Here is a 13,980-nt window from a genome sequence, read left to right as displayed (position 1 = left end):
TGAAGCAACCTGGTTGGTATATTAAAGTATATGCATATTCTGACGGGGAGTCAGACCAAAATCCTAGTCCTAAAGTCCTGATCAGACGACCAACAGCGGTGTTGGTTTGACAAAACATTAGAGCTGGCTGATGCAGAAAATCTTAACAAACTAGAATGTTAAGAACAAATTGATCTGAATGATCCTAAAATTATGTATTATGAAGTAATTATTTTTGAATTGTATTTTTATCTTCAGGCATACCACTGGTGCCGCAGCATTTTTCCATGGATTTCTGCCAGATATCCCAGAGCACCCGAAAGTAGGGCTGTGTCCACTGCGCCTTCGTGTGTGTGTGTGTGTGTGTGTGTGTGTGTGTGTGTGTGTGTGTGTGTGTGTGTGTGTGTGTGTGTGTGTGTGTGTGTGTGTGTGTGTGTGTGTGTGTGTGTGTGTGTGTGTGATTTATAGTTATTGTTTGTTCAATGGTCATTTGACAATGACAGACATTATATTACATTATGGGCTTTTAGTGGATTTGGAAAACAATAAGGAATACACGTACGTCACTCCTCATGTATCTGACCTGATTTATGCAGGTTGCAGGATCATTGAATGACCATGTTTTCTTTAGCCATAAGTTACTTAGAGTTGCCACTAGATGGCAGCAACAGACCGTATAGTGGAGTTAGTGGGGTTATACCGGTATTTGACTTATTTTTGTATAAACGAAACACAACGCTGTTTCCTCTTTCCATATGATGTAGTTGTTTCTTGCAACTTACCGAAAATAGAAAGAATGAGTTTCAATATGAGCATAACTATGTGAACGTGAAACCAAAACCAGAACCCCCAACACTGACTGTGCTATCTGCATTTTACACTATGCAGATAGCACACTCGCCATGACTCACACACTCTGGACCATTTCCCTTCCAATACCCAGGTTCAACTGAGGCACAGCTGTTTACTATCAGGAGGGGCGAGAAGAAAGGACAATAGGAACGGGCAAGGGGTGGGGGTAGGAGAACAGAGAAGAGAGGACAATGGCATAAATAAATATTGTCTCTGTATTGTTACTTGTCCTTTGTTATTGATCTAACACAGGAGAAAGAAAATCCTTGCTATAGACATGTTGATTGGTGTAATATGCTGGAAGGCACGTCTGTGGTTTCTCACATTATCTATCCAAAACAGCCCATTTCCCATTGTGTAGTACAGTATGTTTTCAGTCACAGGGCAGATGACCCAAGCATTGGTCATTGCCAGTCTATCTGTGAAGACACACCTGTGAAGGCATAGCAGGTAAACAAACTAAGCAGCACGGATACCACACTACAAGGCTATGGAATATAACCATGGTAATGACACGGTTTAAATACAAATATAAAAAGGCCTATGAAGATCGCATGTGCAAATGTGAATTGAGCAAGGATTATGTTGACTCTCAGTAAATGGCCTATAGTAAGTAAGGGCAAGAAAATAAACATGGCTGCTGTCCACTTACTGTGGCCCATCTGACTGTGGAAGAACCTAATTGAATTCAGTGCAGTGGATCTGAAGGGTGACTGAGCCCACAGGAGTTTATATTGCCAAAAAGGAGTTTATATTGCTCTCTATGGGTTCTAAGACCTTTTCTTTTACTTGTCTTTCTGGGCTATTGGAAATTCATTGCGGAAATCTGAAAAGTTGTACTTCCCAATTTTGTCATGACACTTGTTATGACCAGAGAGCCATACTTATGCCTACAATGTAAGTACATCAAGGATTACTTTAACAAAATGGCTGTCGGTTGGTTACAGCAGCGCATGCTGTGAGATACTTGGCCACATGGGTGCCTAGTTGGCATGTAGTAGAAGGCATGCTGGGCGTGTAGACGCTCAGTTGCACCACAGAACCGCCATCTGGAGACTCTTCTTCAGAGCCTGTTCAGGAAGGTTCCACATAATTAGGAAAATATTGATACAAAAATGACAATTTTACCAGAGCTATTAACATGTCACTAATTTAGCAGATGCTTTGATCCAAAGAAGCAAGGAGACACACGATCTCCCCCTCCATCCCCCCTCCCCCGACACCATCCCCCGCAAAGGCAATTTTCAATTAAAGTATGAATTTCTAAATCAACAATATAAAAAAATGACATATCTGATTGGATATTAAGAAACAGTCTCAAACTCAACTCAATAACACAAACGTTATCATTACAATACTGTTTTGCCAGGACACTTTTATAAGTTAAGATCGTCTTATGCTCCCATATCATAGTTCTCTCAATATCTCCGTCACTTATGATCTTCTGGTCTGTTGCAACTTATTTGTTCAATTTTTTTTTTTTTTTGCCACACCATATTGAATATTTTCCCAGTCAAAGCACAATGCACAAAGCTTGGCCGTCTCATTGGCTCCCCAGGGGGGCTTGTAGAAAGGAAGGGGCCCGTTTTTGCAACAATTCATCACCACAGTTCTGTGAAATACTTACCCATGTGGTTTTTAGGGGTATTGTCACTTCACAAAATCCTTATATTACCGCAAAAGTATGCTTTTTTTTGTGCTTCTTTGCTATGTGTGTAAGAAACGGAAGGATTTCAGTGTGGATTCCTTGGCTGTGTGACGCAACTGCGAGTGTGTGCGTTGGGTTGATCATTTGCATGTATTGATAGACATGCCCTGTTCATCTGCTTGTGTGTGCATATGTGTGTGTCTGTGTGCATGCATGTTGGTGTGTGCATGTGTGTGTGTATGTGTGTATGTGTGCTCCTGCTACCTCAAAGGACCCTGCGAGCTAGGTTTTACAGAGCAACCAGTGTGTCAGACACACACACACACGCACACACACACACACACACACACACACACACACACACACACACACACACACACACACACACAGACACACACACACACACACACACACACACACACACACACACACACACACACACACACACACACACGTGGTTACCATTAAACCAGAGGCTTTCAAGACGAGAGGGGAAAAACGAGAGAAGAAAATAGAGCTTTGAGAGATGGCAAGGAGTAAATATTACCTTTGAACTAATATACTCCCAGATATGGGAGTCGCCTTGGGCGGTGGATCGCTAAGTCACATCAGCCTTCAGTGACAGTGAGGGGAAGTCAACCCAGTAGGTCAGAGGTGAAAGGAGGCAAATGGCAATCAATCCATCTGTGTCGCAAATTACACTTGAATAATGTGGAGTGTTGAATGTGCTCTCAGCACGGCGACTACATTTTGAGTAAGCTCACGCGTACGTTAGATGTTTGCCATCGTCTTCCACTGTTGGCGGGAGAGCTATCCTCACAGGAGTCATTTTAGGGGGGGGGGGCTCCATTCTGTGATTTATCATCAGGCAGAGGTATTTACTGATCCTCAGAGTTACTCCTGCTTCTGATTGATAGGGAGAGAACAGTGAGGACACATTGAACGGTCCTGCTGGTGTCGGTAAAATGTGAACTATCGTCGTTTCGAATTGCTAATGGTCTCGAAGGCCAATAAATTGAGACGATTCAGAAGAAGAGGGCTTCTGTACGTTCCGATTACCTTCTCGAAACGATGGCTTGATCCCACAAAAGACAACATTTATAGCCGTCAGACAACCATGATATGATGCTTTATAGGGACAGTTATTGTCTGAAGTACACTGATTGAGGTGCAGGGAGCTGCTCTGTTTCATTGTTTGGTTGTATCTCTCCCCCCCCCCCCCCTCACACTGGCTTGTCTAGACACAGACCTGAGTGTAGCTATACGTCGTGGTGACAGTGTACTGTCACAGCAGTTCCAAGCGTTTTAAGCCTCGAGCCCTTGTCTATCATTAAAGTACATGGCACAGACCACAGCACACAGATACTTATAATCCATTCCAAATTGGACTGCGTCACCGCTCCTTGGTTCCTCTTTCATTTTTGTGTGTAAACAGCGAAAGTGTATAAAAAAAAAAGGTCTCACTTGTGTTACATGCATCCAAACAGTGGCTCCGGGACAGTGCTGTAAACAGTGGCTAGGATGTATTTGGTAAATACCAAGCTCAATAGTTTAGACACGTTTTTTTTGTAGTGCAGTTGAAATGTGCAAGAGTGTGATGTCTGCTTCCTTTTTTAAATATATATATATCTCCATTTGGCTTTCCATCTGTCTTTCTGTCTGCTGGTTTTTCTGTCTGTCTGTCTGTTGATTATTTTTTTCTCTGTCTCTCTATCTGTCTGTCTGACTGTCTGTCGCTTTCTCTTTAATTCTGTGTCTCTCTCTCTCTCTCTCCCTCTCGCTCAATCTCTCTCTCTGCTACCTGTCTCTCTGTCTGAATTTCTTTCTTATATTTTGCTGTTATTTGAAGGACGAATGTGTTTACGAGGTCCTCTCTCTCATCAGCACGAGTTGATTACAGATCTTGTCTTTGTTTTGTCGTTTCACCTTTCAGATGTGCCGCATGAATGGCAACTTACTAAATGCAAAGATATATTTAGTTAGCCGCACGAAAAGCAGGGATGGCATGATTTAAGTCAAATCTTGCCTTGTAGAAAAGCTTTTTTTTTTTTTGTTACTCCATTTGACATTTTATTACACAATTTGTTAACGTTTTTGAATAATAATGGGGGATAAGTAGTCTGTCTCTATGCCGGGACCAAATAGTTAATTAAAATGTATCTATGTCTTTATCTGTGATTTATCAACTCATCATTTCGTACTGTAGGCTACAATGACAATATGCATCGCATACTAAAGGCAGTTTAAATAGTTGAGTATGTTTAATAGAAACAAACAAACAAACAAACAAACAAAAAAACAAACAAGGTAGCACATAAAAACTGCACAGAAGAACTTACACAATAGCTCTCCCTTCCTCACAGTTCCGCTTATTGTTTTTTAGGAGAAAAACAAAGGTGAGCACCCTACTGGGTGTGTTGCCTGTTAAGTAAAAAGCTAATTGGCTTGAAGTGGCTTAATGGACGGTGTGCCGTTACAGGCAAATGAATCAAGTCAAGCAGACGGGGGGAAGCTTGCTGTGAGCCAGGCCGGCGCTGCGCCACTCAAAGTGCCGATTTCGGGAAGCAGGATTCCTTCGACCTGACTGCCTACGGATGTAGTTTAGCACCATGCCTGAGTCACTCGGCCACTGATTCAGATTGAAAAGAATTGCTGAATAATGGGGGGGTTGGGGAAGCGCATGAATGAGTAAATATTTTGGTCACTGAGGGGGAAAATTGTTTCAATGCCAGATCCATTACCTCGCGGTTATTATTTGATGTGAGGTTTGGAATTTGGCGAGCTCGTCAATGTCGTGCTGACTTTAGTGTTTCATAACGAGCGCCGCTGCCTGGGGAGGGGGCGGGAGGGAGGCGGCTCTGGGGAGGCGGAGCCGGTTCTGTGGGCGGGGCTTATCGGTTCAAAACAGGTGAATGGATACTATTACCCCGCGCTCCGACCGCGTATGCATGCACCGTGGTCACCCCTACGCACACACAGTACCTTGCTGAGAGGCGGTTCAGCAGGTTGCTTCACCCACTATACCGCTAGCAGGCCCTCAACAGCTCAACGGGCTGGGGGAAAGGCATTGCTTCTTCTACTCTGGATCTGCTAGACGTGGCCGGTCTGCCTCAGGAGCTGTGCCTCCACTCCATAGTGTTCCCAACAGTCCCTGGAAACACAAAATGCAGGCATCAGCTCAGGTATAAATGCTTGATCAAACACGCACACACACACTCGCACATCCACACACATGCTCACCATGCCAAGCAAACGTTACGACACATTGTAGCCCAATTATTTTCTGTGGATCTCATCTCTTCTTCCAAGAATATTTACTCTAGCCAAATGGAGAGCAAATGAAGCAGAGTGGATTTTCTCTCTCTCTCTCTCTCTCTCTCTCTCTCTCTCTCTCTCTCTCTCTCTCTCTCTCTCTCTCTCTCTCTCTCTCTCTTTCGTTCTCTCTCTCTCTCTCTCTCTCTCTCTCTCTCTCTCTCTCTCTCTCTCTCTCTCTCTCTCTCTCTCTCTCTCTGTCTCTCTCTCTTTCGCTCTCTTTCGCTCTGTCTCTCTATCTCTCTGAATAATATGTGAGTTCACCAAAGGTCAAATAAAAAATGGCTGTTGGATTTCAATAAAAGCAACCGTTGGAAGATTTAAGTAACACTAATTAAGTGCTAGAGTCAGAAGTGATCTTAATGATCTTGATTTTCCTGTTATGAAATCAGAGAAGGCAGCTAAATCAGTCAAAGATCCAACTCTCATCAGATTATTCCCAAAGCAACTAGAAGGTGTTCTAGCAATGCGGGCTGGAAAGAAATGGCAGCCGATTCATTCGATTGTATTTTCTCAGTGATGCATTGAGTATACCAAATCCCACGAAAAGGGCCAGACCACTTCATCTCTGGGATCTTGGCAAATTGATGTCGTGTTTGGAGCTGCATAGTATAATGTATTATATATCTTTCATGATTGTTACAATAAACAGACAACACATGGGAGCTAATATACTTTGGATAAGATTACAAAAAACGATTACAACACTTTGGTCTATGGGTCACTGCTGCATTACCACAACCCTCCACTAGGGACGGCTAATGGAGAGGGCTGGAGCAGTAGGGCCGCAGGGCCGACGGACTGCGGGGGAAAGTGAGGCAGTCGTGGGGGGGCCCAAGGCAGAGGGGGGGCCCATGGCAATAAAATAAAAAAATAAAAAAATAATAAAAAATCGAATTATCCACCAGCCCATAGTGTTAGGAGTCGCACACGGCCTCGTCTCTCTCTCCCCCCCCCCCCGTCAACAATTCAGCGCAGGGGGCTGGTAGGGGGAATTCGGTACCTCTTGTATAGGGGCCCAGGATTTGGTGCAACGGCCCTGCCTGCAGGTGTGTGCGTGCACCTTCATTGAACAATTGAACTACAGGTCTTGTACAATACATCACAATGCATCGTGGGACATAAAATGTTCATGTTAAAAGGATAAGGGATGTATAACCTATGTGCTAAGGAACGTTTATTATAGAAATGTGGTTTTATTTCAAAACAAGGTCAACGGCTGATGGTTACCTCAATGTCCTGAGGCAGTCCGGACAATGTTACCAGAATTACGAATTACTGTGTCAGTGTGTGTGTATGTTTGTGTACATGTGTGTGTACGTGTGCATGGCTGCGTGCATGCGTGTGTTTGTGGGCGTACGTGCGTATGTGCCTGCATGTATGCCGGTGTGTGTTTGTATGAAAAGTGATGTCATCTTTTATGTCGGGTCACTGTGGTGACCCGACAGACTAACAGACTAAACGCACACACAAAGACACACACACACACACACACACACACACACACACACACACACACACACACACACACACACACACACACACACTCACACTATGTGTGAGGAAGGTCTTTACATCCTCGCAATTTTGATTAAAGAGTCACTCACTCTCTCTCTCTATCCCTCTCTCTCCTTCTCTCTCTCTCTCTCTCTCTCTCTCTCTCTCTCTCTCTCTCTCTCTCTCTCTCTCTCTCTCTCTCTCTCTCTCTCCTTCTCTCTCTCTCTCTCTCTCCCTCTCCCTCTCTCTCTCTCTCTCTCTCTCTCTCTCTTTCTCTCTCTCACTCTCTATCTCTCTCTCTCCCTCTCCCTCTCTCTCTCTCTCTCTCTCTCTCTCTCTCTCTCTCTCTCTCTCTCTCTCTCTCTTTCTCTCTTTCTCTCTCTCTCTCTCCTTCTCTCTCTCTCTCTCTCTCTCTCTCTCTCCCTCTCCCTCTCCCTCTCCCTCTCTCTCTCTCTCTCTCTCTCTCTCTCTCTCTCTCTCTCTCTCTCACACACGATGGCACGTTCAATTCAACCCGTTAGCGTCTATCCACCTTTTCTCTCACATTCAATGCGTTCTGTCAGCGTGACATGAATTCATGTTGTTTGATTGTCTGTTCTGATTTTGTAAACGAGACAAGAATTGTTCTGTTATACCATTTAACCAAAGGTCAAACATTTAAAACGATTCAAAGCACTCACGATGGCAAACTTCAACCGAAAAATGTGCCCAACAAAAGCCACAGCTGTGAGCATAGAGTAAATCTACAAACTGTAACACTGGAATTATAGAGATGCATTATAATGATACAACCGTTAACATGCTCTCCAAGAAATGTTACTTTCAAGTGACAGGACATGGGATCCAGTTATCCCTGTTTATTTTCCACACCCTAACAGAAGAGAGAGCACTCTTTTGTTTGTGAGATCCAGGAAAGCTCCATAAACCATATCCTAATCTCTAAAATTCCCGATTTTATCGTGCCGCACAAAAATTGGCATTTCGCTTAAACTAAATTGAAGTCCCTTGTTTTGTTTTGGCCATTTGCAAAAACATGCCAATAATCCCCTTCTTTCATGAAAAACTTTTGAAATCCCTCATAAATGGGCATTACTCTCAATGTGTAACCATTTATACTCCCTCTGTCTCCACAAGCCCAACAGTCTTACACACTGAGAGTGCTTTGTTCATGTGTGTTTGTGTGTGTGTGTTAGGGCAAAGGGAGGGAGGTGTATCTGCCTATGTGGTGGTGATCCATTACGGACAGATCAGCAGGGGACCAGCTATAAACATATGTACACACAAACGGAAGCAGATCCATCCATGTGCAACCCCAACCCCTCCACCCCCCCCCCCTCTCTCACTCTCTCTGCCTCGCTCTCTCTCTCTCTTTTATTTTATTTCTCTCTCTCTCTCTCTCTCTCTCTCTCTCTCTCTCTCTCTCTCTCTCTCTCTCTCTCTCTCTCTCTCTCTCTCTCTCTCTCTATATATATATATTTCTCTCTCTCTCTCTCTCTCTCTCTCTCTCTCTCTTTCGCTCTCTCTCTCTCTGACGCACGCTCTCTCTCTCTGCCTCTCTCTCTCTCTCTCTCTCTCTCTCTCTCTCTCTCTCTCTCTCTCTCTCTCTCTCTCTCTCTCTCTCTCTCTCTCTCTCACTCTCTCTTCCCATTCCTTGAGTCTGTAGGCTCCAGGAGGTAACTGTCAGTTGCTGTGTGGTGTAGGATGTGGGGAGCAGGACTGTGGGAGCAGGATGGAGTCACAGGAGAGAGAGAGAGAGAGAGAGAGAGAGAGAGAGAGAGGTAGAAAGGAAGCTGAAACTAGGGGGGGTTGTCGCTAATTGAAGCCAAATGGAGATCAAATGAGGCAGAGTGGGTTCCCCATACCAAGTTTGGTCTCTCTCTCTCTCTCTCCCTCTCCCTCTCCCTCTCCCTCTCCCTCTCTCTCTCTCTCTCTCTCTCTCTCTCTCTCTCTCTCTCTCTCTCTCTCTCTCTCTCTTCCCCCCCCCCCCACACACACACTCTGAGTTGGTCCCTCTGCCCAGCTCCATATCTATATTATGTTTCTCTCCCTAGTGCCTACTGCCTTCACAAAGCGAATGAATAATGTGTGAGTTCACTAAAGGTGAATCACAGTATTTTCTAATGGGGCTAAAGAAATTGGTGGGATTTCAATAAAAGTAAACATTTTAAATTTGTATAACAATAATTAAGTACTAGGTTCAGAAATGATCACGATGATCTTGCTCTCCTGTTATGAAATCAGAGAAGAAATTTAAATCACTCAAAGATCCAACAAGTCGCCTCAAGAGTTTGAGCGCGACCAGCAGGTGTGTGTGCACCTTCATTGAACAGTAGGGCTTGCACATCGCAATGCATCATGGAATTTTTTGTTGTACGGCAATCATAGGCTAAAGAAAACGTTGTTTTGTCACGTCTCGATGAGAAACGCTATAGTAAATTCAACCCCAGCCTTCTCTCTCCATACTGACATACTGATTAATTACTAAACCACGACCATTGCTACCAACACAATAACTTGTTCCTATGCTGCTATGCTTTCTAAATGAAGGCGATAAAAAGCTCTGTTGAACAACTATGTATCGTCAATGTCCAGTGTGCAATGCTCAAGATGTAGAGCCAAATAAAAAAAAGTAGGAATCAGCAAATCTCTTGATCTAATTTGCTCATGCTCTGCAGTGTCCGAGTCAATCTCTGCAGATCAAACCAGGGGGGGTCTGTGAAGCTCCGCTGCAAAGGGCCAAGCGCGTATCAGGTTGTTTTTGCTTAAAGCATGTGAGTTACGGTAGGGAATGGCTATAAATGTTAACATGATGGACCCACAGCATACTTCCACACAGAGACTTTTAACATAATAACACGCACACGGTAGTCTCATACACAAACACACACATGCAAGCACACAAAGACTCTTATTCACAAACATACGCTCGCACACACACACACACACACACACATGCGCATACACACAGACTCTCACGCATACATACACACACACACACACACACACACACACACACACACACACACACACACACACACACACACACACACACACACGGTTAACTTCTGCATGTGTTCCTCATATGACGGTTCTTGTGGGGTGATTTCAGTGGGGCTATGAACAGGGGGGCTCAGCATGACTTATGGAGGGGCTAACCGAAGAAGCCTCACATTTCTCTGTCCAGCAACTAAACATTCCCACGTCTTAGAGCATCCGGTGCTGTGGGGGACCTGAAGTTAAATCTCTTTAACTCAACACACAATCCTAACACGAGGCACCAAATGTATTGGCTTACGTGGCTTAACATTGGAATTGGTTCATTGAATTTCCTGAAGTTACAGGACTTGGATCTGCTGTTGGTCAGAAAGTATAGTTTAGGGCCTTTCCTGAGCTGTGTCCATATGTGGGGCCCCTTTTCAGTTTGAAACACGTGTATTATGTCAACAATAATGACATCATCTGTCATTTAAACAGTCAGATGTCCAACACAAGACATCCTTTATTAAAAGTGGACCCACAATGTGAATTGCAGTGCACATTGGTCAAAATTCGTGTTGGCACACAAACTATGTTCAATACTCACCAGGTTTTTCCCAGGACCACACAACCCCCCAAAAACCTCATCCGCCCCCAGGGTGGTCATGTTCTCTTTGTTCCACACACCCCCTGAGTGAACGCGGACAGTGTCTCACAGTTTCTCTGTGGTGCCATCTCCAGCAATCGTTTCACATGACTCATTTCCTGTTTAGATCAGTTTTTTTCAACTTTTTGCTAAGACGATTTATTATTTTCAGCCAAACGGTGAACAAAGAGTTCCTTTTAATCTTGGGTGGGGGGGTGGGGGGGGGGGGGGGGGGGAATCGGTGACTAATGATGCAGGTAAGATGAAGTGTGTGGGGGTCTTGTTAAGGGGTCGACAAAGGAGAGAGAACATGGGCCAAGAGTCAGTGTGCCCACACACACACACACACACACACACACACACACACACACACACACACACACACACACACACACACACACACACACACACACACACACACACACACACACACACGCTTACTGCCTCCAGGTCTACACACACATTAAGGCAGACTGAACCATGAGAGGGGAGGGGAGCGGGTGGTCAGTGGGGGGAGAGAGGGGTGAGGAATATTTGTGAGAATTTGTATTCTTTTTATTATTCTAGTTTTTGTTTTTATAAGAGTGTTGATACCACACACGCCCGCCCATGCGTACGCATGCGCGCAAACCCACACACAGACACAAAAAAGTCGATTCCCAGCCCCACCCAACAGCATAATGACACAATATTGCATATCTGAGTCAGAAGTAATGACGGCTTCTAGAAAGGTCTTCATCAGCACAATTATGATGGAACACACAGAAACACACATATACACACCATCCCCACCCCCCACACACACACACACACACACACTAACACACACACAAAAACACAGATACACACACACTTACACACACACTCATTCACACTGAAAGACTATTCCCCACCACACCCAACATTATTGTAACACAATATTGAATATCGGAGACAGAAATAACGATGGCTTTTTGAGGTGTCTCTGGGCACAATTGTGATGGTACACACACACGGACAGACACACACACACACACACACACACACTCTCACACACACACACACACACACACACACACACACACACACACACACACACACACACACACACACACACACACATGGGTATTGGACATTCAGGCCACTAGAGGGCAAAATGTGAGAGTTGGTCACTGTCAGGGCAAAACAAATCTGAAAAAGTCTTCATGAAGTCCTCACGTCTTCCAAATTGTTGGGGTTGCCTCTTTCTGAGGTGGTCCTTCGATGCTTCTCAGAGGAATATCAGGAAAAATGTGAACAAAACAAATTAATTTCAAGAAAGAGTCGAGGAAAAGGCAGGAAGATTAAATGATTGTTTGTAAATGTTGTGACCCCTAGTTCTTATCACATCTTCTTTCAACTGTATAAGGAAATGACTTTCCCCTCTTCCAGTTTCTGTTCAATGTTATCACTGCGTTTGGCATTTGTATGCTGCTAGTGTGGCCGGTAGAACTTTGTTTTGGTTACATAAAAGTAATTTAAGTGTTTGGACATTGATAAAGGTATTTGGATTCAGCCCAGCTGGCAACTCAGAGAATATGCCATTCAACGTCTGAGCGGAGACCATTGCAGTCTAGGAGGGAGTTTATATTGGCATGACAACATGGCAACAAACTCCATCACACTTCCTTCTTCTGCTTCCATTTGGAACTCCTTGTTCTGCCCTGATCCAAAGAGAGTGGGGTCAAGACATTGTGCACATGTGTATGTGTGTGTGTGTGTGTGTGTGTGTGTGTGTGTGTGTGTGTGTGTGTGTGTGTGTGTGTGTGTGTGTCGTGGCGTGTGTGTGTGTGTGTGTGTGTGTGTGCGTATGTATGTGTGCATGTGTGTGTGTCTGTGTGTGTGTGTGAGTGTGAGTGTGTGTGTGTGCTTGTGTGTGTTTGTGCATGTGTGCATGTGCGTGGGTGTATGTGTCGGTGTATACGTCTGCATGTGTGTGTGTGTGTGTGTGCAAGTGTGTGTGTGTGTGTCTGTTTCTTTGTGTGTGTGTGTGCGTGTGTGTGTGTGTGTGTGCTTGTGTATGTGTGTGCATGTGTGTGCATGTGTCGGTGCGTGCATGTGTGTATGTGCGTGTCTGTATGTGTGTGTGTGTGTGTGTGTGTGTGTGTGTGTGTGTGTGTGACGTGTGCATGTGTGTGTGTGTGTTTGTGTGTGTGTGTGTGTGTGTGTGTGTGTGTGTGTGTGTGTGTGTTTGTGTGTGTGTGTGTGTGTGTGTGTGTGTGTGTGTGTGTGTGTGAGTGTGGTCTACTTCGATCTTGGGGGAACACTTCCAGATCATTGAGGTCAGACAACATGTACAGGCTAAAGATAACAAAGTCCCGCATAAGGAGTACCACTACTAGTGCTAAGTACAAAAGACTTCTATTTGAGTCAGCGGTCAAGGGCAGCCAGTCAGCGGTCAAGAGCACAGAGGCAATCAGCCCATTAGTCTGTTACATCTGTGGAACATCATCCATATAATTTAACATCAGTAATCCTATTCAATAGCACAGAACCCATATGTGGTTATTTAGAAATGAAGTGTTTCTTCTGGGTTCACTTTTTGTGAATGCTTGTTTTCCGTGTTGTCTAACTCTCTGGCGTCTAAGAATGCCTCCCTCCCATGTAAAGCTCATTAACGAGAAGAATATTGGGCGTACATGCATAACATCACAGTCCAACGCAACACATTATACGTTTTGCACAATACCCATAACAGCATTTACATGCAACAGCGACTAAAAACAAGGCCAGCGGGAGTCTTTACTGGTAGTGAATGGATGCGCGTGCAGCCCTAATGGCCGCAGAACAACTCAAGTCCTCTGCTTAACAAGCTATTATTTTCACTGTCTTGGCTCTCGGTTTGACTCCGTCCATGTTGTCTGCAGACATCTACTGTATGCATTACTGTCAGGCCTACAGTTGATTGGATCAAGACCTTAGTATTTTGGTCTGTGTTGTATTTCACTATTTATGTCTGCATGGGAAAGATATAAGTGACTGTTGAACATGATAAAAATAAACAGCACACACATTTTGTTGGAAGTGAGCTCAGTTTTTCGTTGTATATTCG

The sequence above is a fragment of the Gadus morhua genome, chromosome 11 (genome assembly GCF_902167405.1).
Source record: "Gadus morhua chromosome 11, gadMor3.0, whole genome shotgun sequence".
Taxonomy (NCBI): domain Eukaryota; kingdom Metazoa; phylum Chordata; class Actinopteri; order Gadiformes; family Gadidae; genus Gadus; species Gadus morhua.
This window is presented reverse-complemented; position numbering follows the sequence as displayed.